The sequence below is a fragment of the Danio rerio genome, chromosome 25 (assembly GCF_052040795.2).
Source record: "Danio rerio strain M-AB ecotype USA chromosome 25, GRCz13ab, whole genome shotgun sequence".
NCBI classification, from domain to species: domain Eukaryota; kingdom Metazoa; phylum Chordata; class Actinopteri; order Cypriniformes; family Danionidae; genus Danio; species Danio rerio.
Genome location: NC_141045.1, coordinates 33,083,823 through 33,109,152, shown reverse-complemented (window position 1 = coordinate 33,109,152; position 25,330 = coordinate 33,083,823). Strand labels below are relative to the sequence as shown.

At 33.7% G+C, this 25,330-nt stretch overlaps 3 protein-coding genes across 5 annotated transcripts in view; 1 reads left to right on the top strand and 2 right to left on the bottom strand.

The window, feature by feature from the left end:
* The window catches only part of banp (BTG3 associated nuclear protein), a 419,239-nt gene that overhangs the window by 160,766 nt on the left and 233,143 nt on the right, over positions 1-25,330 (bottom strand). The window lies entirely within an intron of this gene.
* znf469 (zinc finger protein 469) overlaps positions 1-25,330 on the bottom strand; it is a 467,804-nt gene that overhangs the window by 309,108 nt on the left and 133,366 nt on the right. The window lies entirely within an intron of this gene.
* Positions 1-25,330, top strand: part of LOC147830931 (uncharacterized) — a 157,419-nt gene that overhangs the window by 115,895 nt on the left and 16,194 nt on the right. The gene's annotated exons all lie outside the window — the stretch shown is intronic.

The following is a 25,330-nucleotide window of genomic DNA, read 5'->3' as shown; positions in this document are numbered from 1 at the left end:
GTCCTCCCTATCGGGATTGCACGCTTCCCAACGTACTGTCGTATTTCCTAGAATTATCTAGATGCTCACGACACCCCAAAAAATATATAAATCCGTAAAACTTCTGTTGAAGTAGGATAAATTAGGGCCAGGGACACGTTGGAGGACCGCGCCCCCCATGATGTGGGTGCGTCACGCTTGCTTGACTATCTCCTCATCGGGGGTGTTGGTAAGGTGCAGTCATTATGGCGCTTTCAATGGGCTCCCAATGCGTGGATTTTACAATCAAATCCACTTATAGTGCTGAAGTTCCCCCCGAAGGGGAACGTTCGAGGTTACTAAAGTAACCCTTCGTTCCCCGAGGAGGGGAACGGAAGCACTATACTCCGTCGCCATAATGACTGTCCCTTAGCTGTTGAAAGTCTCTTCAGCTTAAAAAGGATAGCGTCTGCTGCGCCAGGTGAGCTTATATACTCAGTTGATTGCTTATGCCGCTCACCTGCGCAGGCTTGCGCTGCCAATTCATTCTTAATTGGCCCGTTCAATACTCTTTCAGACGAGTAGCTTCTGAACCGAACCTCCCAATGCGTGGATTTTACAATCAAATCCACTTATAGTGCTTCCGTTCCCCTCCTCGGGGAACGAAGGGTTACTTTAGTAACCTCGAACGTTTCCTATCTCTGCTAAATGCAGTGTAGCAGTCCTGTGTGTTTAGTCATGGTTTATGAGGACCAAGTATGTCTATTAAATGTGACTTAGCAGTAGGTTGTTTTATTAAATCTGTGTATTTACTCATGGTTTATGAGGACACAGTATGTGTAGGTTGACATAGTGCTAGCAGTAGACAATTATAACGTGTGTTTCTTCGTGATTTATAAAGGCATGATTTGTTATGCGTGACTTAAAGTAATTTAACAATGTTAAAAAAATCTTATCTTTGCTTCTCTTTTTCAGTACCTCCCTGAGCCCTTCACTTTGACCAACACAGAGGTGTCTTCTACAGAGGTTTGTTTATTCTTTTGTCATGTTATTTTGACACTCCTTAAAGGGATAGTTCATCCAACAGTACAATTGTGTCCTCATTTGCCTACCCTTTACTTGTTTCTTTATTTGTTCTGTTAAAGACAAAACAAAATACTTTTAAAAAGATGTAAACCTGTAATTCATAGTAAGTAAATGTTCATTTTTGGGTGAACCATCCCTTTAAGTGCTAAAATGACAGTTTCTTAATTAGACTAAATGCAGTGTAGCAATCCTGTGTGTTTAGTCATGGTTTATGAGGACACAGTATGTGTAGGTTTACAATGTTAGCAGTAGACTATTGTTTTATAACGTGTGTGTTTCTTCATGGCTTATGAGGACATGATTGGTTTTGTGAGACTTAAAGCTTTCAGTAAGCGAATGTCATGTTTTCTTCATCTTTCTTTGCTTCTCTCCTTCAGCACCTCCATAAGCCAGTCACTTTGTCAAACACAAACAGAGTTGTCTTCTACAGAGGTTTGTTAATTCTTTTGTAATGCTATTTTGACACTTCTTAAAGGGATAGTTCACCCAAACAGTACAATTGTGTCATCATTTGCTCACCCTTTACTTGTTTTAAATCTTTATGGGTTTATTTTTTCTGTTAAACACAAAAGAAGATACTTTGAAAAAAGATGGAAACTTGTAACCATTGACTTCCATATTATTTGTGTTTTCTATTATGGAAGTCATTGATTGCAGGTTTTCTTCTTCCATCATAATATCTTGTTTTTGTTGTTTATCAGAAGAAATAAGCACATAAAAGTTTGGAACACTTGAGGGTAAATTAATAGTAAGTAAATGTTCATTTTTGAGTGAACCATCACTTTAAATGCTAAAATTACAGTTTCCTTTTTCAGCTAAATGCAATGTAGCGGTCCTGTGTGTTTAGTCATGGTTTATGAGGACACAGTATGTCTATTTAATGTGACTTAGCAGTAGGATGTTGTTTTATGAAAACTGCGTGTTTCTTCATGGTTTATGAGGACACAGTATGTGTAGTTTTACATAGTGCTAGTAGTAGACTATTATAACGTGTGTTTCTTTATGGTTTATAAGGACATGGTTTGTTATGCAAAACTTAAAACAATAAGTAAACGAATGGTAAATTTTCTTTATCTTTGCTTCTCTCTTTCAGTACCTTCAGTACCTTTGAAAAACACAAACAGAGTTGTCTTCTACAGAGGCTTGTTAATTCTTTTGTAATGCTATTTTTGACACTCCCTAAATGGATAGTTCACCCAAACGGTACAAATGTGTCATTATTTGCTTACATTTTACTTTGGGTTATTTCTTCTGTTAAAGACAAAAGAAAGTACTTTAAAAAAGATGTAAACCTGTAACCATAGACTTCCATAGTAGAAAACACAAATAATATGAAAGTCAATATTCATTGGTTTTCAAAGTATCTTTTGTGTTTAACAGAAGAAATAAACCCATAAAGGTTTGGAACACTTGAGGGTAAATTAATAGAGTAAATGTTAATTTTTGGATGAACATGGTTTATGAGGACACAGAATGTGTAGGTTTACATAGTGCTAGCAGTTGACTTATAATTTGTTTCTTCATGGTTTATAAGGGCATGGTTTGTTATGCGTGACTTAAAAAGTCCCTTCAAGTTCTAAAATTACAGTTTCCTATCTCTGCTAAATGCAGTGTAGCAGTCCTGCGTGTTTAGTCATGGTTTATAAGGACCAAGTATGTCTATTAGATGTGACTTAGCAGTAGACTATTGTTTAAATAAATCTGTGTATTTCTTCAGGGTTTATGAAGACATGATTGGTTATGCGAGACTTAAAGTTTTCAGTAGTTTTCTTCATCTTTCTTTGCTTCTCGCTTTTAGTACCTATATGAGCCCGTCACTTTGACAAACACAAAGACTTGTCTTCTACAGAGGTTTTTGTCATTGTTTTGTCAAGCTATTTTGGTACTTGAAACCAATCATGTCCTCATAAACCATGAAGAAGCACACATTATAAAACAACAGTCTTCTGTTAACATTGTAAAACTACACATACTGTGTCCTCATAAACCATGAAGAAACACAGATTTAATAAAAAAAACATTCTACTGCTAAGTCACATCCAATAGACATACTTGGTCCTCATAAACCATGACTAAACACACAGGACTGCTACACTGCATTTAGCAGAGATAGGAAACTGTTATTTTAGCACTTAAGGGGATGATTCACCCAGAAATTAACATTTACTCACCATTAATTTAGCCTCAAGTGTTCCAAATCTTTATGGGTTTCTTTTTTTCTGTTAGACAAAACAAATAAGATACTTTGAAAAAAGATGCATTCCTCTAACCATTGACTTTCATATTATTTTTGTTTTCTATTATGGAAGTCATTGATTGCAGGTTTTCTTCTTCTGTCAAAATATCTAGTTTGTTTGTAGGTTTGGAACACTTGAGGGTAAATTAATAGTGAGTAAATGTTCATTTTTGGGTGATCAATCTCTTTGAGTGCTAAAATGACAGTTTCCTATTTTTACTAAATGCAATTTAGCAGTCCTGTGTGTTTATTCATGGTTTATGAGGACCAAGTATGTCTATTGGATGTGAGTTAGCAACAGGCTATTGTTTTATTAAATCTGTGTGTTTACTCATGGTTTATGAGGACACAGTATGTGTAAGTTTACATAGTGCTAGCAGTTGACTTATAACTTGTTTCTTCATGGTTTATAAGGGCATGGTTTGTTATGCGTGACTTAAAAAGTCCCTTCAAGTGCTAAAATTACAGTTTCCTATTTCTGCTAAATGCAGTGTAGCAGTCCTGTGTGTTTAGTCATGATTTACGAGGACCAAGTATGTCTATTGAATGTGACTTAGCAGTAGACTATTGTTTTATTAAATCTGTGTGTTTCTTCATGGTTCATGAGGACACAGTATGTGTAGGTTTACAATGTTACCAGTAGACTTATTTCATAACGTTTGTTTCTTCATGGTTTATGAGGACATGATTGGTTTTGTGAGACTTAAAGCTTTCAGTAAGCGAATGTCATGTTTTCTTCATCTTTCTTTACTTCTCTCTTTCAGAACCTCCATAAGCCAGTCACTTTGTCAAACACAAACAGAGTTGTCTTCTACAGAGGTTTGTTAATTATTTTGTCAAGCTATTTTGACACTCCTTAAAGGGCTAGTTCACCCAAAAATGACAATTGTGTCATCATTTGCTCACCCTTTACTTGTTCCAAACGTTTATAGGTTTAATTCTTCTGTTAAAGACAAATAAAATACTTTAAAAAATATGGAAACCTGTAATCATTAACTTCCATATCATTTGTGTTTTCTATTGTGGAAGTCAATGATTGCAGGTTTTCTTCTTCAATCAAAATATCTTGTTTTTGTTTTTTATCAGAAGAAATAAACCCTTAAAGGTTTGGAACACTTGAGGGTAAATTCATAGTAAGGAAATGTTCATTTTTGGGTGAACCATCACTTTAAGTGCTAAAATGACAGTTTCCTATTTTTACTAAATGCAGTGTAGCAGTCCTGTGAGTTTAGTCATGGTTTATGAGGACCAAGTATGTCTATTGGATGTGACTTACCAGCTGGCTATTGTTTTATTAAATCTGTGTGTTTCTTCATGGTTTATAAGGACATGATTGGTTTGCGAGACATAAAGCTTTCATTAAGCCAATGACATGTCTTCTTAATCTTTATGTGCTTCTTTCTTTCAGTATCTCAATGAGCTCGTCACTTTGACAAACACAAACAGAGCTGTCTTCTACAGAGGTTTGTTAATTCTTTTGTAATGCTATTTTGACAGTCGTTAAAGGGATAGTTCACCCAAAAATGACAATTGTTTCATCATTTGCTCATCCTTTACTTGTTTTAAACCTTATGGGTTTAATCTTCTGTTAAAGACAAAAGAAAATACTTTAAAAAAAAAAGATGGAAACCTGTAACCATAGACTTCCATAATAGAAAATACCAATAATATGAAAGTCAATGGTTACAGGTTTTCATCAGTTTTCAAAGTATCTTTTGTGTTTAACAGAAGAAATAAACCCATAAAAGTTTGGAACACTTGAGGGTAAATTCATAGTAAGTAAATGTTCATTTTTGAGTGAACCATCACTTTAAGTGCAAAAATGACAGTTTCCTATTTTTACTAAATGCAGGTTAGCAGTCCTGTGTGTTTAGTCATGGTTTATGAGGACCAAGTATGTCTATTGGATGTGACTTAGCAGTAGGTTGTTTCATTAAATCTGTGTGTTTCTTCATGGTATATGAGGACACAGTATGTGTAGGTTTACAATGGTTTACATAGTGCTAGCAGTAGACTATTATAACATGTTTCTTCATGGTTTATGAGGGCATAGTAAAGGGATAGTTCACCCAAAAGTACAATTGTGTCATCATTTGCTCACCCTTTAGTTGTTTTAAATCTTTAAGGGTTTATTTTTTCTATTAAACACAAAAGAAGATACTTTGAAAAAAGGTGGAAACCTGTAACCATTGACTTCCATATTTTTTTGTGTTTTCTATTATGGAAGTCAATGATTGCAGGTTTTCTTCTTCCATCAAAATACCTTGTTTCGTTGTTTATCAGAAGAAATAAACCCATAAAAAGTTGAAATGCTTTGGGGTATATTAATAGTAAGTACATTTTCATTTTTGGATGAACCATCCTTTTAAGTGCTAAAATAACAGTTTCCTATTTCTGCTAAATGCAGTGTAGCAGTCCTGTGTGTTTAGTCATGGTTTATGAGGACACAGTATGTCTATTGGATGTGACTTAGCAGTAGACTATTGTTTTATTAAATCTGTGTGTTTCTTCATGGTTTATGAGGGCATAGTTTGTAATGCAAAAATTAAAACAGTTAGTAAACCAATGTAAAATTTTCTTTATCTTTGCTTCTCTCTTTCAGTACCCCAATGAGCTAAATGCTTCGACAAACACAGAGTTGTCTTCTAAAGAGGTTTGTTAATTCTTTTGTCAAGCTATTTTGACACTCCTTAAAGGGATAGTGCACCCAAAAATGACAATTGTGTCATAATTTGCTCACCCTTTACTTGTTCCAAACATTTATAGGTTTAATTTTTTTGGTAAAGACAAAATGAAATACTTAAAAAAAGATGGAAACCTGTAACCATTGACTTTCATATTATTTGTGTTTTCTATTGTGGAAGTCAATGATTGCAGATTTTCTTCTTCCATCAAAATATCTTGTTTTTGTTGTTTATCAGAAGAAATAAACACATAAAAGTTTGGAACACTCAAGGGTAAATTCATAGTAAGTAAATGTTAATTTTTGGGTGAACAACCCCTTTAAGTGCTAAAAGGACAGTTTCTTATTTCTACTAAATGCAGTGTAGCAGTCCTGTGTGTTTAGTCATGGTTTATGAGGACATAATTGGTTTTGCGAGACTTAAAGCTTTCAGTAAGCCAATGACATGTCTTCTTAAACTTTCTGTGCTTTTTTCTTTCAGTATCCCAATGAGCTCGTCACTTTGACAAACACAAACAGAGGTGTCTTCTACAGAGGTTTGTTAATTCTTTTGTCAAGCTTTTTTGACACTCGTTAAAGGGATAGTACACCCAAAAATGGCAATTGTGTCATAATTTGCTCATCCTTTACTTGTTTTAAACCTTATGGGTTTAATTCTTCTGTTAAAGACAAAAGAAAATACTTAAAAAAAGATGTAAACCTGTAACCATTAACTACCATAATAGAAAAAACAAATAATATGAAAGTCAATGGTTACAGGTTTTCATCGGTTTTCAAAGTATCTTTTGTGTTTAACAGAAGAAATAAACCCATAAAGGTTTGGAACACTTGAGGGTAAATTATTAGTGAGTACATGTTCATTTTTGGATGAATCATCCCTTTAAATGCTAAAATTACAGTTTCCTATTTTAGCTAAATACAATGTAGCAGTCCTGTGTGTTTAGTCATGGTTTACGAGGACCAAGTATGTCTATTGGATGAGACTTAGCAGTAGACTATTGTTTAAATAAATCTGTGTGTTTCTTTATGGTTTATGAGGACACAGTATGTGTAGGTTTACAATGTTAGCAGTAGACTGTTGTTTTATAACGTGTGTGTTTCTTCATGGCTTATGAGGACATGATTGGTTTTGCAAGACTTGAAGCTTTCAGTAAGCGAATGTCATGTTTTCTTCATCTTTCTTTTCTTCTCTCCTCCAGCATCTCCATAAGCCAGTCACTTTGTCAAACACAAACAGAGCTGTCTTCTACAGAGGTTTGTTAATTCTTTTGTAATGCTATTTTGACACTCCTTAAAGGGCTAGTTCACCCAAACAGTACAATTTTGTCATAATTTGCTCACCCTTTACTTGTTCCAAACCTTTATAGGTTTAATTCTTCTGTTAAAGACAAAATAAAACACTTAAAAAATGGAAACCTGTAACCATTGACTTCCATATCATTTGTGTTTTCTATTGTGGAAGTCAATGATTGCAGGTTTTTTTCTTCCATCAAAATATCTTGTTTTTGATTTTTATCAGAAGAAATAAGCACATAAAAGTTTGGAACACTTGAGGCTAAATTAATAGTGAGTAAATGTTAATTTTTGGGTGAACCATCACTTTAAGTGCTAAAATGACAGTTTCCTATTTTTACTAAATGCAGGTTAGCAGTATGTCTATTGGATGTGACTTAGCAGTAGGTTGTTTTATTAAATCTGTGTGTTTCTTCATGGTATATGAGGACACAGTATGTGTAGGTTTACATAGGTTTACATAGTGCTAGCAGTAGACTATTATAACATGTTTCTTCATGGTTTATGAGGGCATAGTAAAGGGATAGTTCACCCAAAAGTACAATTGTGTCATCATTTGCTCACCCTTTAGTTGTTTTAAATCTTTATGGGCTTATTTTTTCTATTAAACACAAAAAAAGATACTTTGAAAAAAGGTGAAAACCTGTAAACATTGACTTCCATATTTTTTGTGTTTTCTATTATGGAAGTCATTGATTGCAGGTTTTCTTCTTCCATCAAAATACCTTGTTTTGTTGTTTATCAGAAGAAATAAACCTATAAAGGGTTGGAATGCTTTGGGGTAAATTAATAGTAAGTAAATTTTCATGTTTGGATGAACCATCCTTTTAAGTGCTAAAATAACAGTTTCCTATTTCTGCTAAATGCAGTGTAGCAGTCCTGTGTGTTTAGTCATGGTTTATGAGGACACAGTATGTCTATTGGATGTGACTTAGCAGTAGACTATTGTTTTATTAAATCTGTGTGTTTCTTCATGGTTTATGAGGGCATAGTTTGTAATGCAAAACCTAAAACAGTTAGTAAACCAATGTAAAATTTTCTTTATCTTTGCTTCTCTCTTTCAGTACCCCAATGAGCTAAATGCTTCGACAAACACAGAGTTCTCTTCTACAGAGGTTTGTTAATTCTTTTGTCAAGCTGTTTTGACATTCCTTAAAGGGATAGTTCACCCAAAAATGACAATTATGTCATCATTTGCTCACCCTTTACTTGTTCCAAAGGTTTAATTATTTTCTTTAAAGACAAAATAAAATACTTTAAAAAAGATGGAAACCTGTAATCATTGACTTTCATATTATTGTTTTTTTTCTATTGTGGAAGTCAATGATTGCAGGTTTTTTTCTTTCATCAAAATATCTTGTTTTTGTTTTTTTTATCAGAATTAATAAACCCTTAAAGGTTTGGAACACTTGAGGGTAAATTCATAGTAAGTTAAATGTTCATTTTTGAGTGAACCATCACTTTAAGTGCTAAAATGACAGTTTCCTATTTTTACTAAATGCAGGTTAGCAGTCCTGTGAGTTTAGTCATGGTTTATGAGGACCAAGTATGTCTATTGGATGTGACTTAGCAGTAGGTTGTTTTATTAAATCTGTGTTTTTCTTCATGGTATATGAGGACACAGTATGTGTAGGTTTACAATGGTTTACATAGTGCTAGCAGTAGACTATTATAACATGTTTCTTCATGGTTTATGAGGGCAGAGTAAAGGGATACTACACCCAAAAGTACAATTGTGTCATCATTTGCTCACCCTTTACTTGTTTTAAATCTTTATGGGTTTATTTTTCTGTTAAACACAAAAGAAGATGGAAACCTGTAACCATTGACTTTCATATTTTTTGTGTTTTCTATTATGAAAGTCAATGATTGCAGGTTTTCTTCTTCCATCAAAATGTCTTGTTTTTGTTGTTTATCAGAAGAAATAAACCCATAAAGGGGTGGAATGCTTTGGGGTATATTAATAGCAAGTACATGTTCATTTTTGGATGAACCATCCTTTTAAGTGCTAAAGTAACAGTTTCCTATCTCTGCTAAATGCAGTGTAGCAGTCCTGTGTGTTTAGTCATGGTTTATGAGGACCAAGTATGTCTTGGATGTGACTTAGCAGTAGACTATTTTTTTATTAAATCTGTGTGTTTCTTCATGGTTTATGAGGACACAGTATGTGTAGGTTTACAATGTTACCAGTAGACTGTTATTTTATAACGTGTGTGTTTCTTCATGGTTTATGAGGACATGATTGGTTTTGCAAGACTTAAAGCTTTCAGTAAGCGAATGTCATGTTTCCTTCATCTTTCTTTACTTTTCTCTTTCAGCACCTCCATAAGCCAGTCGCTTTGACAAACACAAACAGAGCTGTCTTCTACAGAGGTTTGTTAATTCTTTTGTAATGCTATTTTGACACTCCTTAAAAGGATAGTTCACCCAAAAATGACAATTTTGTCATCATTTGCTCATCCTTCACTTCCTTCAATCTGTGTTTCTTCATGGTTTATGAGGACACAGTATGTGTAGGTTTACATGGTGCTAGCAGTATACTATTGTAACATGTGTTTCTTCATGGTTTATGAGGGCATGGTTTGTTATGCTTGACTTTAAAAGTAAGTAAACGAATGTTGAATTTTCTTTATCTTTGCTTTTCTGTTCCAGGACCTCCATGAGCCAGTCGCTTTGACCAACACAGAGTTGTTTTCTACAGAGGTTTGTTAATTCTTTTGTCAAGAATTAACAAACCTCTGTAGAAAACAACTCTGTGACTGGCTCATACCCAAAAATGACAAATGTGTCATCATTTGCACACCCTTTATGGGTTTATTTTTTCTGTTAAACACAGAAGAAGATGGAAGATGAAAACCTGCACTCATTGACTTCCATATTTTTGGTGTTTTTATTTTGGAAGTCAATGATTGCAGGTTTTCTTCTTCCATCAAAATACCTTGTTTTTTGTTTAACAGAAAAAATAAACTTGTAAAGTAGAAAAGTCCAATAGTAGGAAAAATAATAACATGGAAGTCAATGAGTGCACGTTTTAATTTATTAAGAAAATAAACTAATAATAATTAAAATAATAAAATAATTTAAATAAGTGAATAATAATGTCTCTCTCACTTTCTCCCTTCAGGAAATAACAGGTGAATCTTGACAGAAATCCAGGAAGCCAGACAGTGATGGTGGTGATGGTAAGAATTTATGTCAATAACAATGCAGGAAGAAACTAAGTAACTAAAATTACTTTGAAAATAATGTGCATTTTAGGCCTTTTTTATTTTAAGCAAATTTTAAGCATGATCTAAAGGGTTGAGTTTATTTTCTTAATGAGTTATAGGTGTATTTTGAGAATAAACCAATCAGAGTCTCATCTCCCATTCCCTTTAATAGCCTTGCATCGTGCCATAAGCGCATTTGCTATTTACATGACGTAAAGTAAGTTTAAGTGGAAAAACTGAGCATTTCACAAGCAAACAGTTAACAGTTATTTTTAACAGAAAACTGTTAAACAGAGCATCTACCGCGCGAGAATGAGAGATAAATGATCTACTTTCACTTTCGCTCTTGGTGGATAGGAAAATCTTTACGCACAGACATCAGTTAGCCTAATAATAATAATTAATTGCGTTTGTTAAGCGCAAATATTTGTTTCAAAACTATTTCTAAATGCAGTTCTAATTTTCAGCAAATGAATAAATGAACAATAATAACTAAGTGTTGTCATAAACCTGAGTTATATCCTAAAAAACATGTTGCCCGCATATGGTCTAAAACCTGCAGGTGGGCAAATCTAAGCTTTTTTTTAATAAAACAAATATAAATATGGATATAATAATTAATACTGCTAATAATAACATACAAAAGAAAATTGTTATGAATGAACTGAAAAAAACTATTGCGCCGGGTGTATGATAGGGCCCTTAAGTGCAATAAGGGTTAATTTTGGAAAATAGAATTAAAGAAATAAAAGCTAACTAAAATGAAAGCACAAACACATAGTACAAACAAATAAGTAGGCCTGAATAAATAAATAAAGCAGTGTTTTAGCCCAAATATAAAGAGATGTTCAGTGTTTGCTGTTTTGATAGGACTAAGACAGTCATTAAATAAGCTTTTTCATTTATGTTTTTATTTACATTTTCGTTGTTGATTAGGCTGGCTTGTCAAAGCCAGACTACTGATATTCTATATAAACTTATTATTCTTCTTCTTCTGAGACTAAAAAACAAAACGCATCTCCTCCTAGAGCTTTCAAGCTATTACCACCAAACTCACACCAGACCTCCGAACTATTCTGACTCGGGTTGCTATATCTACTCAGACTGATCCGACTTTCGGTTTTCCGAAAAACGTCCCGGGACTGTCGGAAAAATCCCATAGACTTAACATTGGACCAAACTTTGTGACCTCGTAACTTTGCGTCAGACTGTCGCACAGAACTCTAACTGGGCTCATTTAACTCATAATATCAAACTGCCAATAACTGATCACTTTTAAACTTTCTAGCCACGCCCTAGCAACCACTTTTGGACCCTAGAAACTGTCCCATAGACTTCCATTCAAAAGACTCTCATTGACTTAACATGGGATCAAACTTTGTGAGCTCATAACTCTGCATCAGACTGTCTTACAGACTAATGGCTGAGCTCATTTAACTCAGACTACCAAACTACCAATAACTGATGAGCTTTTAACTTTCTAGCCACTCCCCTAACTACCACATACTGCACCCTAGCAACTGTCCCATAGACTTCCATTCAAAAAAGACTCTCATTGACTTAACATGGGATCAAACTTTGTGAGCTCATAACTCTGCTTCAGACTGTCATACAGACTAATGGCTGAGCTCATTTAACTCAGACTACCAAACTGCCAATAACTGATGAGCTTTAAGCTTTCTAGCCACACCCCTAACTACCACATACTGCACCCTAGCAACTGTCCCGTAGACTTCCATTACAAAAGACTCTCATTGACTTTACATGGGATCAAACTTTGTGAGCTCATAACTCTGCATCAGACTGTCATAGAGACTAATGGCTGAGCTCATTTAACTCAGTCTAGCCAGCAGCCAATCACTGATGGCCTTTTAACTTTCTAGCCACACCCCTAACTACCACATACTGCACCCTAGCAACTGTCCTATAGAATGTAATTAGGTGTGCTATCGAATGCTTATAATTCTAACATGCTAATGACATGCCAATCATGCTAGCAACATGCTACTCATATGCTAATCATGCTAATGACATGCTAACTCATACTGGAAACATGCTAATGACATGCTAATTTGTACAAGAATCATGCTAGTAACATGCTAATTCATACTAGACTCATTGTAATAACTGGCCTACATGCATATCTTTGCTTAGCAGTGTCCTATTGACTTGGGGGATGGCTCATCTGACTCAGACAACCAATGAGCATCTCAATATGATAATGAAGCTCACAAGCCACGCCCCCAAATTGATTCCATAGACTTCCATTAAAATAGGCCAAGATGCATATCTTTGCATAGCAGTGTCATACAGACATGGGGGTTGGTTCATTTGACTTAGACAGCCAACCACATTCAAGTTCACTCTGTAACCTTGCCCATAGCAACAAAACAGAGTACCCTAACAACCATTCATCAACAGCTATATCCCAGCATCAGAACATCGTAAAGACTTGGAGATTGGCTCGTTTGACTCATGCTAGCAAACGGAACTTCCTATATGCTACACATGCTAGCAGTGATTAGCTACATGCTAATATTGACTAGCCAAGTACTGTAACTTGCTAGAAATGCTTACTAAGTATAAATGTTTTATTAAGCATGTATGTGAGGCTTGCCTAGTAACCAGCCAGGGTACCCTAGCAACTGCCTAGCAACCACCCAAATTACCCTAGCAACCGCCTAGCAACCACCTAGCAACGACCTAGTAATGCCTTAGTAAGGGCCTAGCGACCACTCGGGACACCCTAGCAACCGCCTAGCAACGCCTTAGCAACCACTCAGAATACCCTAGCAACCACATAGCAACACCTTAGCAACCACCTAGCAACCACTTGGGACACCTTAGCAACCGCCTAGCAACACCTTAGCAACCACCTAGCAACCAGTCAGAACACCCTAGCAACCGCCTAGCAATGCCTTAGCAACCACCAAGCAACCACTCAGGACACCCTAGCAACACCTTAGCAACCACCTAGCAACCACTCAGGACACCCTAGCAACCGCCTAGCAACGCCTTAGCAACCACTCAGAATACCCTAGCAACCACCTAGCAACACCTTAGCAACCGCCTAGCAACCACTTAGGACTCCTTAGCAACCACCTAGCAACACCTTAGCAACCACCTAGCAACCACTCAGAACACCCTAGCAACCACCTAGCAACACCTTAGCAACAACCTAGCAACCACTTAGAACACCCTAGCAACCGCCTAGCAACACCTTAGCAACCACTCAGAACACCCTAGCAACCACCTAGCAACATCTTAGCAACCACACAGAACACCCTAGCAACAAAAATTCATGCTAGAATCATGCAAGTAATATGCTAATTCATGCTAGAATCATTCTAGTAACATGCTAATTCATACTAGAATCATGCTAGTAACATGCTAATTCATACTATAATTATGCTAATAACATGCTAATTCATGCTAGAATCATGCAAGTAATATGCTAATTCATGCTAGAATCATTCTAGTAACATGCTAATTCATACTAGAATCATGCTAATTCATGCTAGAATCATGCTAATAACCTGCTAATTCATACTAGATTCATGATAGTAACAGGCTAATTCATACTAGAATCATGCTAGCAACATGCTAATGCATGCTAGAATCATGCTAGTAACATGCTAATTCATGCTAGAATCATATAAGTAACATGCTAATTCATACTATAATTATGCTAATAACATGCTAATTCATGCTAGAATCATGCGAGTAACATGCTAATTCATGCTAGAATCATTCTAGTAACATGCTAATTCATACTAGAATCATGCTAATTCATGCTAGAATCATGCTAATAACCTGCTAATTCATACTAGATTCATGATAGTAACAGGCTAATTCATACTAGAATCATGCTAGCAACATGCTAATGCATGCTAGAATCATGCTAGTAACATGCTAATTCATGCTAGAATCATACTAGTAACATGCTAATTCATGCTAGAATCATGCTAGTAGCATGCTAATTCATACTGGAATCATGCTAGTGACATGCTAATTTATTCTAGAATCATGCTAGAAACATGCTAATTCATGCTAGAAGCATGCTAATAACATGCTAATTTATACTAGAATCATGCAAATAAAATGCTAATTTGTACTACACTCATGCTAATAACATGCTAATCCATGCTAGAATCATGCTAATGCATGCTAGAATCATGCTAATAACATGCTACTTATACTTTTTCAAACTGTTTTTAAACTAAATAAACTATTACCAACAGGCTTTGTCAAGCCAGCCTCAAAGTTTGTCTCGACGAACTTTACTGTCTAGTTATATTTTACTATCTCATTTTATGTCTAAATTATTGTACATAACAATAAATGAATAATAAAAAAATAAATGAATAATAAAAATAGGCCTAAATAATTATTTATTTAAAGACATTGCGGCGAAACACTGAGAAACGGTCCAGTGCATGATCTAAAGAGCTTAAGTTGAATGCTACTTCATCAAAAGCATAAAAATAAATTGACCTACCTCAAGCTGATCACTAAAAGTATAATACAAATAGTTTTGCCGCAAGACATAAATTAAGTTTCACAAGTTTATTTTTAATAATTTAGTTTCAGTTCAGTTCTGTTTTTTTTCTTTTTTTTTTCTTCAAAACATAGCCTATACAGTAGCTGTAAATACTTTTCTATTTGTAAATAAAGATAAACAATGAAACAAAGCATTATAATTTCTTCATTAATCAATACATACTTGTGAACAAGTTTATTATCATTGTAAACTTGTTAAGTTCAATGAGGATTCATTATAGAATTAAAGAATAAAGAAGACATAAAGAATTAAAAGACAACTAAAATGAAAGTACAAGCATAAATGCAATGAGTAGGTCTTATTAAATAAAGCAGTGTTTTAGCCTAAATATAGAGAGATAAACAGTGTTTGTTATTTTAAAGTGATAGGACTAAGATGGTCAATAAATAAGCTTTTTATTTACCTATTAATTCACAGTTTTAATTTACATTTTGTTGATTATATTTTACTCTTATTTTTACCTATTTAAAATCTTATTTTTTTCTTATTATTACTCTTATTTTACTTTTATTATATTTATATTTTACTATTATGTTATTTTGTCTCAATTACTGTACATTAATAGCAAATTAATATTTAAGTAGGCCTAATTATTTATTTAAAAACATTACCAGCGAAATACTGAGAAACGGTCTGGCGCTATTTTTATATACAGGCCTATCATAATTTTAAAGAAAGCTGCAAGGTGTGCTACATTATTTTAAATTATTTTTTCTGTCTGTTACTTGAAGTTCAGTGCGTGTGCGCTGAGAGACAAGGCAATATTGACAAAATATTGAATTTTGTTTTTTATATTGCATTGCATTAATTTGCAGAGATGTTTTATAGTTTATACAGGCCTAAAATAAACGCTTTGGTACAGAGTTATTATTTTAAAACAAACCTGTGTTTGTAATGATAGATGTAGGTGTCACAAAATACTTTTTAAATCAGTGTTTTTATTAATATGATTATTATTTATTGTGAACAACACTTAATAAATACTGAAATGTCCTTAATACACACCTTATTTTTTTATCAATTACAGTGCTTCCCGCTAGGGCTGCTCTATTATGGGAAAAATCATAATCACGATTATTTTGGTCATAATTTTAATCACAATTATTCAAAATGATTATCAGTTCAAGTCAAAATTATTAGGGCTCCTGTGAAATTTATTATTATTATTTTTTATAAATATTTCCCAAATGATGTTTAACAGATTCAGGAATTTTTCACAGTATTTCCTATAATATTTTTTCCTTTGGAGAAAGTCTTATTTGTTTTATTTCAGCTAAAATAAAAGCAGGTTTAAATATTTTGAAATCTATTTTAAGGTCAATATTAATAGCTCCCTTAAGCAAAATAGTTTTTGATGGTCAGCAGAAGAAATTACTGGTATACAATGACTTGCCCAATTATCCTAATTAAGCCTTTGAATCGTACTTTAATCTGAATGCTTGTATTTTGAAAAATATCTAGTAAAATATGTGCTGTCATTATACCAAAGATGAATGAAATCAGTTATAAAAAATTTGTTATTAAAACTATTATGTTTAGAAATGGGTTAAAAAAATAGTCTTTCCATTAATCAGAAATTGGGGGGAAAAGTAGGGCTAATAATTTAGATTTCAACTGTATTCATTTATTTTCCTCCCTGCAAAGGAAAGGGAAATATGTACAATAGAATAAAAATATGAAACAAACTGTGCTTTAAGCATCTTCCTTGTAAAAAAAAAAAAAACTTTGATTATAGCCACTAAAGTCCTTCAGTCAAGAACAGTGAGGGATTATCTTCTTTTGTTGTTTGATTAATGGTAAAAACAGTCGGCAGCAGGAATATCACGCACTTTCACTTTAAGAGCAGGACGGTTCTGATTTATAGTTTCTCTTTCACATGTCTTTTGATTCTCAACTAGTTTGTTTATTACTTAAATGAGAGTTAATATGAATAATCACTGAACATCGCGTTTTGATACCTATTTGACCATTAAAATGCTCACATTAAGATAACTTTAGATGTGTGTGCTTTGCTCTGAGCACACAGTGTGCGAATATGTGTGTGCCGCATACACACACCATGCGGTCTCATTCATGCTTTTAAAACATGAATGATTCGAATGTACATCAATGAATGACAGATCATGGTTCATTGCCAAACGAGTGCTTTATAACAAATTTTATTATCCTTATATGGGCCTATAATAGGCCTATAAAGGTTTAAAGTTTTAGGTAAAGACGTCAAACTATGCCCATACATGCAAGCCAATCCACGGTTAGACTATTCTATAACCCGTAAATAAATATAGTAAAATCAGCATTACTGAATCACGCTTCATAAAACCTTAACCAACCAAAATCAGTGTTAGGAAAAAGTTAAATGTTACAATCAAATGTCATTAAAAAAAATTTAAGTTACATTTTAAGGCATTAGTACGGAGACTCGGAAGGGACGTGATGGTGAAGAAAAAATTGGGTGGAAGAAAAAAAAACTGAGTGGGAGAAAAAAAAAGGATGGTAGAAAAAAAAACAATGATAGGAATATATATATATATATATATATATATATATATATATATATATATATATATATATATATATTTAAGTTTTTGTTCCCTCACAAAGATGTTTTGCGTTATCCACACTTCCTGTTAACTTCATACCTGTCAACCCTCCCGTATTTTATCATTCTATCCCTCTATCATCCTATTGTTAAGTATTTTCCCATATTTCTCATACATTTTTATTTTTGAAAGCATTCTGAAACAAATATAAAAATGTCTGCATTTACTTTCTTTCCATTAAAAGCTGTGGGTTGATCATCGCCCTTCATATGCAACCTCTGAATCAGGGAATGATAAACTGATCCCAGATCAACTTCTGTACATGCCATTTAAAGAGGAGCTAAAGTGCAGGATTCAGATCTGTGTTTAAACAGACAAATATACTTAACAGTATGTAAACATGTCCATCCTGTGTGTTTTATTTTAAACACAACTCATTTTCTCTTAAATGAGCACAAACAGTTACTTAAGTAATGGAATACTTTCATTATAGATCTGTGCATTCTTAAATTGACACCTCTGTTATGAAATAAAAGAAAATGAGAGATTCATTTGCTGCTCATCACTTGTTTGATAACAGAGGTGTCGCTTTAAATGGTGTGTATAGAAGCTGATCTGGGATCAGTTTATCATACCTAGCACATCCGTATACATGCATTCGCTAATTCACAGGTTGCATATGAAGAGCGATGATCGACCCACAGCTTTAATGGAAAGAAAGAGAAATATGGGAGAATCCCAGCAAAAACGGAAGGGTTGGGAGAATCCTGGTAAAACAGGATGGTTGACATGTATGAAGTGAACAGGAAGTGTTTGTGGAAAAAACAGTTTTGCGAGAACGCAAAACATCTGCGAGGGAACGCAAAAACTTCCAAAAGAGGATTTTTAAATAAAAATATAGTCAAGGTAAAATGTTCAAAAACTAGGTCTGACTCACTCCTTTTCTCCCGCCGTCTCATTAACACACCTTTATTAAATTACAATAATTAACAAATTGCACAAACAAACAGTAATATTTAAGAGTAAAGTAATGAGCTATTTAAAAGTACACTTTAAAGAAAACCACATTTACAAGAGAGACTGTGCCTTAAAGCATATACTGCTCTGTCACACTGCTTTTATTTATTATTTTAGGTTTGTTTATGAATGAATTATTTAAGTTAAATATTTCATGTATGTGGTTTAATATTTAATTGGTCATTAAATCAAATGAAGAAGCTAGCTACTTTATTTTTTGACACTTCAACCGATCAGTAAACAAAGAAATGAACAACCACAGATTATTTTATTCTCTCTGTAAAGTATTTAGATACTTAGACTATACTAAATAATTAGACTATTCTATATAGTTTTTAACATTGTTTGGGCTCAGTTGGGATTATTTGTTAATGAACTGCCACTCATCTTTCCATTAAACATTTTGATATTAAAATTATGTTTTAACTTTATGTCTCCAAGATTGCATTGTAATTTTCTAAGTTAAACTAAACTAGTTAAACTAGACAATTAAAATATGCTGTAAAAAAGTTTAGGTTGATAACTATTTTATTTTGGCTGGAAATGATTTACTGCTGGTTTTATCTGACCAGAGAACAACACAATGTTGGAATTGACATAGTAGCATTGTGTAAAGTGCGATATGAGACAGCATATTTAATCCTTGCACTATTTTAAGTGAATGCATATGTATTCCACCGACTCCAAAATTAGGAGTTAAGAGTCTCATCCAAAAAACCCAGAACCAAACATCCCTAATCGACGCCCCATTGATGTTTCTTTGAACATCAGGTGCCATTTATTAACTGTTTATCAAGTTAAATTTCAAACTGAACCTATAACTGTTTTTGATTAATTCAAAGTATAGCCCAGACTATTTTTTTCCTTTTCAAAAGCAGTAGCAGTATAGCCTAAACAGGACAGTTTTACAAATGTACAGATAAGCATTTTTATAACTGAACATCACAAAAGGCCTACAAGAATTTTTAGTCCATTTTTATATACAGGCCTATTATAATTTTAAAGAAAACTGCTAGGTGGGCTATATTATTTTAATTCTAGCCTATATTATTTTTATTAATTTCCTCTGTATCTGTCACTTGCGATTCAATGCACACGTGCTGAGCGAGACGAGAAATAAGGCAATATTGACCATTTTTTATAGGCTATAGGCCACTATAATATATAATAGTTTATTTTTACATATAGTATTGCATTAATTTGCATTGACGTTTTGTAGTTTGTAGAGGCCTAAAATGAATGCCTCGATTTGGAGTTATTTAAAACATAATCCTGCGTTTTTAACATTCTTTAAACCAATGTTTTTTATTATTATTATTTAATGTGAATAACTTTTAATTAAAAATTGTAATGTATTTATTACACCACCTTATTGGGAAAAAAAAACGATCAATTACAGTGCTTCCCGCAGGTTTGAAATATAGGACTTGCAGCATTGAAACACACCATTTACCCACATCACATAGTTAACTATGCGACAAACAAAACTTAATTGCATTTTTAATAATAATTGTATTTATTATGACACTTTTTCTTTTAATGGGTTAAGGTAAAAAAAAAAAAGTATGTTACAAAAGACTGAAATCAAAAAGAAATGCTTTATGCTATTTAGGAGCAATGCAGCCACTGACAGGTAAAATTCGCTTTTCTCTCTCAAGTTCAAAGCAAATTAGGCTTGCCACGATAGACGGTGTTGACGGTGATACCGGTTTTAAGAAGCAACACCGGTGACATCACGTTTTTACCGTGACACCGTCCTCACATTTGTTTTTTCTAAGTATTCGTTTTTTTATTTATTTTTTTATTAAATATTTATTTTAATTAAATGGAAAATAGAATTCGTAATAATTTACTTAAGACCAGAGCATGCTTTATAATTAAAATCTGAACATAGTAATGCGTCATATTTCATTTATCACGTGAGAATAAATATGCAAGGCATACTCTCATTTTAAAAATCACGCGACCATCATCTCACAGTGTTTAATAATAAATATCTTATTTTTATTAAAACAAGAATGATGTAGCAATGCCGCGCCATTGACAAGCCAACTGCAGAGAAACAAAGCAATCATCACAGCAACTGAAGTGAGCACTTTTTCCGAAGTTCAGCTCTTCTTTTTTGCACTTTATGCATTTCATGTAAAAAAATAAAAGATGAATATGCCTACAAGAATGTAACCTGTGTGCGCGCGTCTTTTATCACTGAGGCCGCTGTCTTTAAAAACCGAAAGTTGCTTCATCTGTCTGGAAATATTTCGGCTTTTAATAAATGAAAAGTTAATTTAGGTGAGCCAATATTAAAAATTGCTGTAAAGTAACTGTGAAGTGCGGCTACACATCGAATCTGAGGTCTGATCTCATCTCTCTCTTGCTATCATTCAGACATCGAAACGCCACACAGGTCAAGTCGCAAAACTGAGGCTGGTACCAGCTGACAGGTAGAACAGCTGAAGCCTTTGCGAAATCTGTCAAAATACAGCGCTGAAATTAACAGGCACAAATATCTTTGAGCTAGAAAGTCACGCCTTATGTCAAAACGCAATTCGAGCCAATAGGAGTTGTGTAGCCTATTAATTATATTAATTCTAATAAAATGAAAACCAAATTAAACTATTCATTGCATTTTTCGATTGATAAAAATATACGTAAACGAAAAAAAATCAAAGGGTGGCTAGTTTGTATTAATGTGTCTTAAAATTAATAAAAATATGCTCAGCCTATTTAAGCTTCACGGTTATATGCTGCGAACCCCGTTACTGAACTACAATATCTCCGAGGGAGACTATATAACTCGATAGACAACATTACCTTGAGGGATTTTAAAAATAAAAGGTGTTTTAAAAAAGGAACAACACGCCAATCGGCAACAAATAAAACATCTTGCCAGGGTATGCTGTGTGTAATCCGCCACTGACAGTGACATAAGACACCTGCGCCTGTCAACTGTGCTTGTAAGAGAGCTCAAAGCTTGTATCGATATAACCAAAAAAAGCAAGATCATATAGTTATAAATATTCCATAACAATACTTATCGAAATATTTATACATTTACATGTTGATTATTTTTTTAGACTGTTAAATAAAATTACTTTTATTTCGCCTGTCTTTAGATTTTTTACACAATGTTAAATTTCTTAACATTTCTTTCTTTTTTATTTAAAGTTTATATATAAAATGAGTGCTAGCTTGTTTAGTTGTGATCATTATGCAAGGATCATATTTCATATTCGGTTTATTCTTCACTAGCCTATAAATTTGTTAATAAGGCTATTTTATAAACAGATTGTTCATAAGGACTAAGCTATTAATATATAATGCAATAGGCTAAATAATACATTAAGAAATTGAAGTCAGGTAGGACAACAAAAGACAACCAAACATGTTCCCCCTGTTAGCAAATGTAACCAAAAAGTATCTTTACGTGCAACAAGCTGCTCATCTGAGGGTGTGTTCAGCACGATGGGGAACATAGTGAGCCCCACAAGATCCCATCTTAAGCCAGAGATGGTCAACATATTGGCCAGGATTCCTCGCAAAGAACAAGTAAACCTCACTGTTAATAAATGCCAATTTACAATGTTTTATTTTTTATTTTTTTTTTAAAGACTGTCAACCTGTCATTTTTGTAATGTAATTTTGAAAGCTTTTCTTTTATATTTGTTTCTTGTTCATTCGTTTAATCTTATTTAAACTTTGTGCAATTTAATTACTTATCTTGCTATTTTATTTTCTTATTCGTTTTAAAAACATTCTAACATTCATCACATTCGTCCATTCAAACAATTTACGCCGAATTGGCAATTCCCGCAAAACTGAAAGTGAAAGTATTATATGCATTTATAAGCTATTTAAAAGCAGAAAGAAAAGAGGAAACCCCGACCCCCACTATGATACCGGTATTACCGGTGTTGTCACATGTCGATTAACCGGTGGGGAAATTTCCTCATCGTCACAACCTTAATTTGAATGCCAAAGGATTTTAGATGTGTATATAAAATAGCCTATGTAAAATATTAACATCATCAAATTAATAAAATAATGACAAATTTGAAATAAATGACAGAAAAGTTAATAAAAACAGACATTCTCTAAAAAATATAAAAATCGCAATATTAAAATGAGTAGATTTTTTTTAATAAAATGCGTTGATTAACTATTACTATTGGTGTATATATTTTACAGCCAGTCTAGATCTCATTACGTCCTCTCCCGAGTATATAGCCGAAGTTTTTCTTAGTCGTTTACATTAAAGAATCTATTATTTACTTTTTCTCTCTGTATCGCAGCTGAGTGTGCGCTGTCAGCTGAATATAGGCTTAAATTAAATCTAAAAAGCAACTAGCCTGCGAGCTAATATTTGTTCTTTTTTTTCGCATAACAGCCAATTTCAACCGCGAGGAGATACCAACAGCTTGATATGCAACATTTTCTAAAATGTTATTTAGCTCGGAATAAAAACAATTTACAAAAAATGATTTAGTGTGTGTTTTTTTTAAAGATTGGATTAGCCTATTTCACAGTGTGTAAACATTAGAAATAATAATTAGGCTAAAATACAGTAGATTACCCCTTCATTCAGATATATGTCGTTGTTTGGGAAACTCTCTTGTTTGGGGCATTGCGCTTTAACCGAAAACAACAACAACCCAAAAGCGCTAAATTGGTTACAGGGGTTGCTTCAGAAAATTGCCTAATAATAATAGTAGTAGTAGTAATAATAATAACAATAATAATAATAATAATAATAACTACTGGCATGTTTATAACTAAAGTTGTTTTTACTTCGGTTGCACCACATGCTCTTAAGGCAAACCGTAGTTAGTAAGGTCATAAGCTCTCCGTAAAGTCATACGTAGTTGCATTAAATCACCTAATATCAAATAAAAAGTGTTTCAATCATTAAACTGATTTAGAATTCTGCAACGAATGCATCTACATATAACTGTTCTTTGAAAATTTGCTGTGAATGGACACAAATTACACAAAGTTATCAAAACATAAAACTTGATTTTTTAAATATTCTACACGTTAAAGAAAAAATAGCAGGGAGAAAAAACCCAGTCATAAAGAAATGTATGTTAACACAAAACATTTCTTGAAACAAAATTAAACTCTTCATTCACAAACCGAAAGAAATGCGAGATTTAGGAAGAAAATAAGGCTGTGAATAGAGGGAGATCATCGCAAGCTCCTCGATGTAAACTAATCTCACCGTCATCTCTTTTCTACCATTATACATGGGGGGAGGCTGCGGTAAATTTTTAGTTGGAACACAGAGTTAGGTTTAAACTAAGTGAAATGGTGCAACACAAAAATATTTAGTAGTGTGTACATTGTAAATTAGTGTCCCTTTAAGTCACAACTAGGCTTCATTTTAACTTGCACACTGCTGGTGCAACTGGCCCCATGTAATCAAAAAAAGGCTGCATATTAATAAGTGGGTCGCGGGTTATAATCTAAAAGCTATTGCCAGTCAAACACAGCACAGCCATTACAGCAAAATGGAGAGATTTAAATGTACATATTGCACATATGGAATTATCCACTCACTGCATGTCGTCTACCCTGATAAACATGCTAATTGTCTTATTATTATTAATATTATATTGTATGCACTTATGAAATTAAAGTTTATAGAGCCTGGTTTATACTTCTGCGTTATGACCGGCGTAACCCACGGCACATGCAACGCGCGTAGCTGTTTATTTTACTTCTGCGCAATGTCTCTGTTGGTCTGCATTAACACTTTCGAAACGCTAGTTGGCAGTGAGGTGTTAATGTTCCTCTGTGTTGAGTTTCTTCGCTGTTGTTTTGTTTTTTCTAAACGCTTCCTGAACATACAAGTGACTCAAACTCGCTCATTTTGAGGCTGGAACCAGCGGACGTGGAACAACTTTAACTATGAGATAAACACAAAACAAAACTTTCTATCCAGAGCTCCTTCACGGGACTCCACACTTGTAAACAATCGCTCTATTGGGCTCGCGCCACTCGCACGGCTCTTGGTCCCGCCCCCAGACTCGTCAGCGCTGCCAAGCCGACCAATCACGACCATCAAAAAAATCACGACCTTGCGCTCTGTGTCATTGCGACTTGTAGTTACATTTTTTGAGAGGTGCACATCATCGACGCCGACGGCCAATAAACAATGCTTAAACATTAAAATGTGCTTTTAGAAACTTAAAAAATTTATGTTTCTAATATTTAATTATACATTTGCTGTGTTTAATATAGGGGATAGAATAGCAAAAAAAAATTTTGTCCTTTATACCGAAATAGGCCGGCTATAAGAGGAGGCGCTCTATTAAACAAGCAGAAACAGCACAGACTGTTCACTTTGCATGCATGTGTATTATCCTAATTAAGCCTTTGAATTGTACTTTAATCTGAATGCTTGTACTTTGAAAATATATAGTAAAATATGTGCTGTCATCATAACAAAGATGAATGAAATCAGTTATAAAAAATTTGTTATTAAAACTATTATTAAAAAAAATCTTCTTTCCATTAAACAGAAATTGGTGGAAAATGGTTGCTAATAATTCAGGAGGGCTAATAATTCGGATTTCAACTGTATATATGCAGTTATTTTCCTCCCTGTAAATGAGCAAAGGGAAATATGTACAATAGAATAAAAATATGAAACAAACTGTGCTTTAAGCATCTTATAAATGAATAAATGATCACTGAACACAGCATTTTGACACCTATTTGACCATTAAAACGCTCACAGTAAGATAA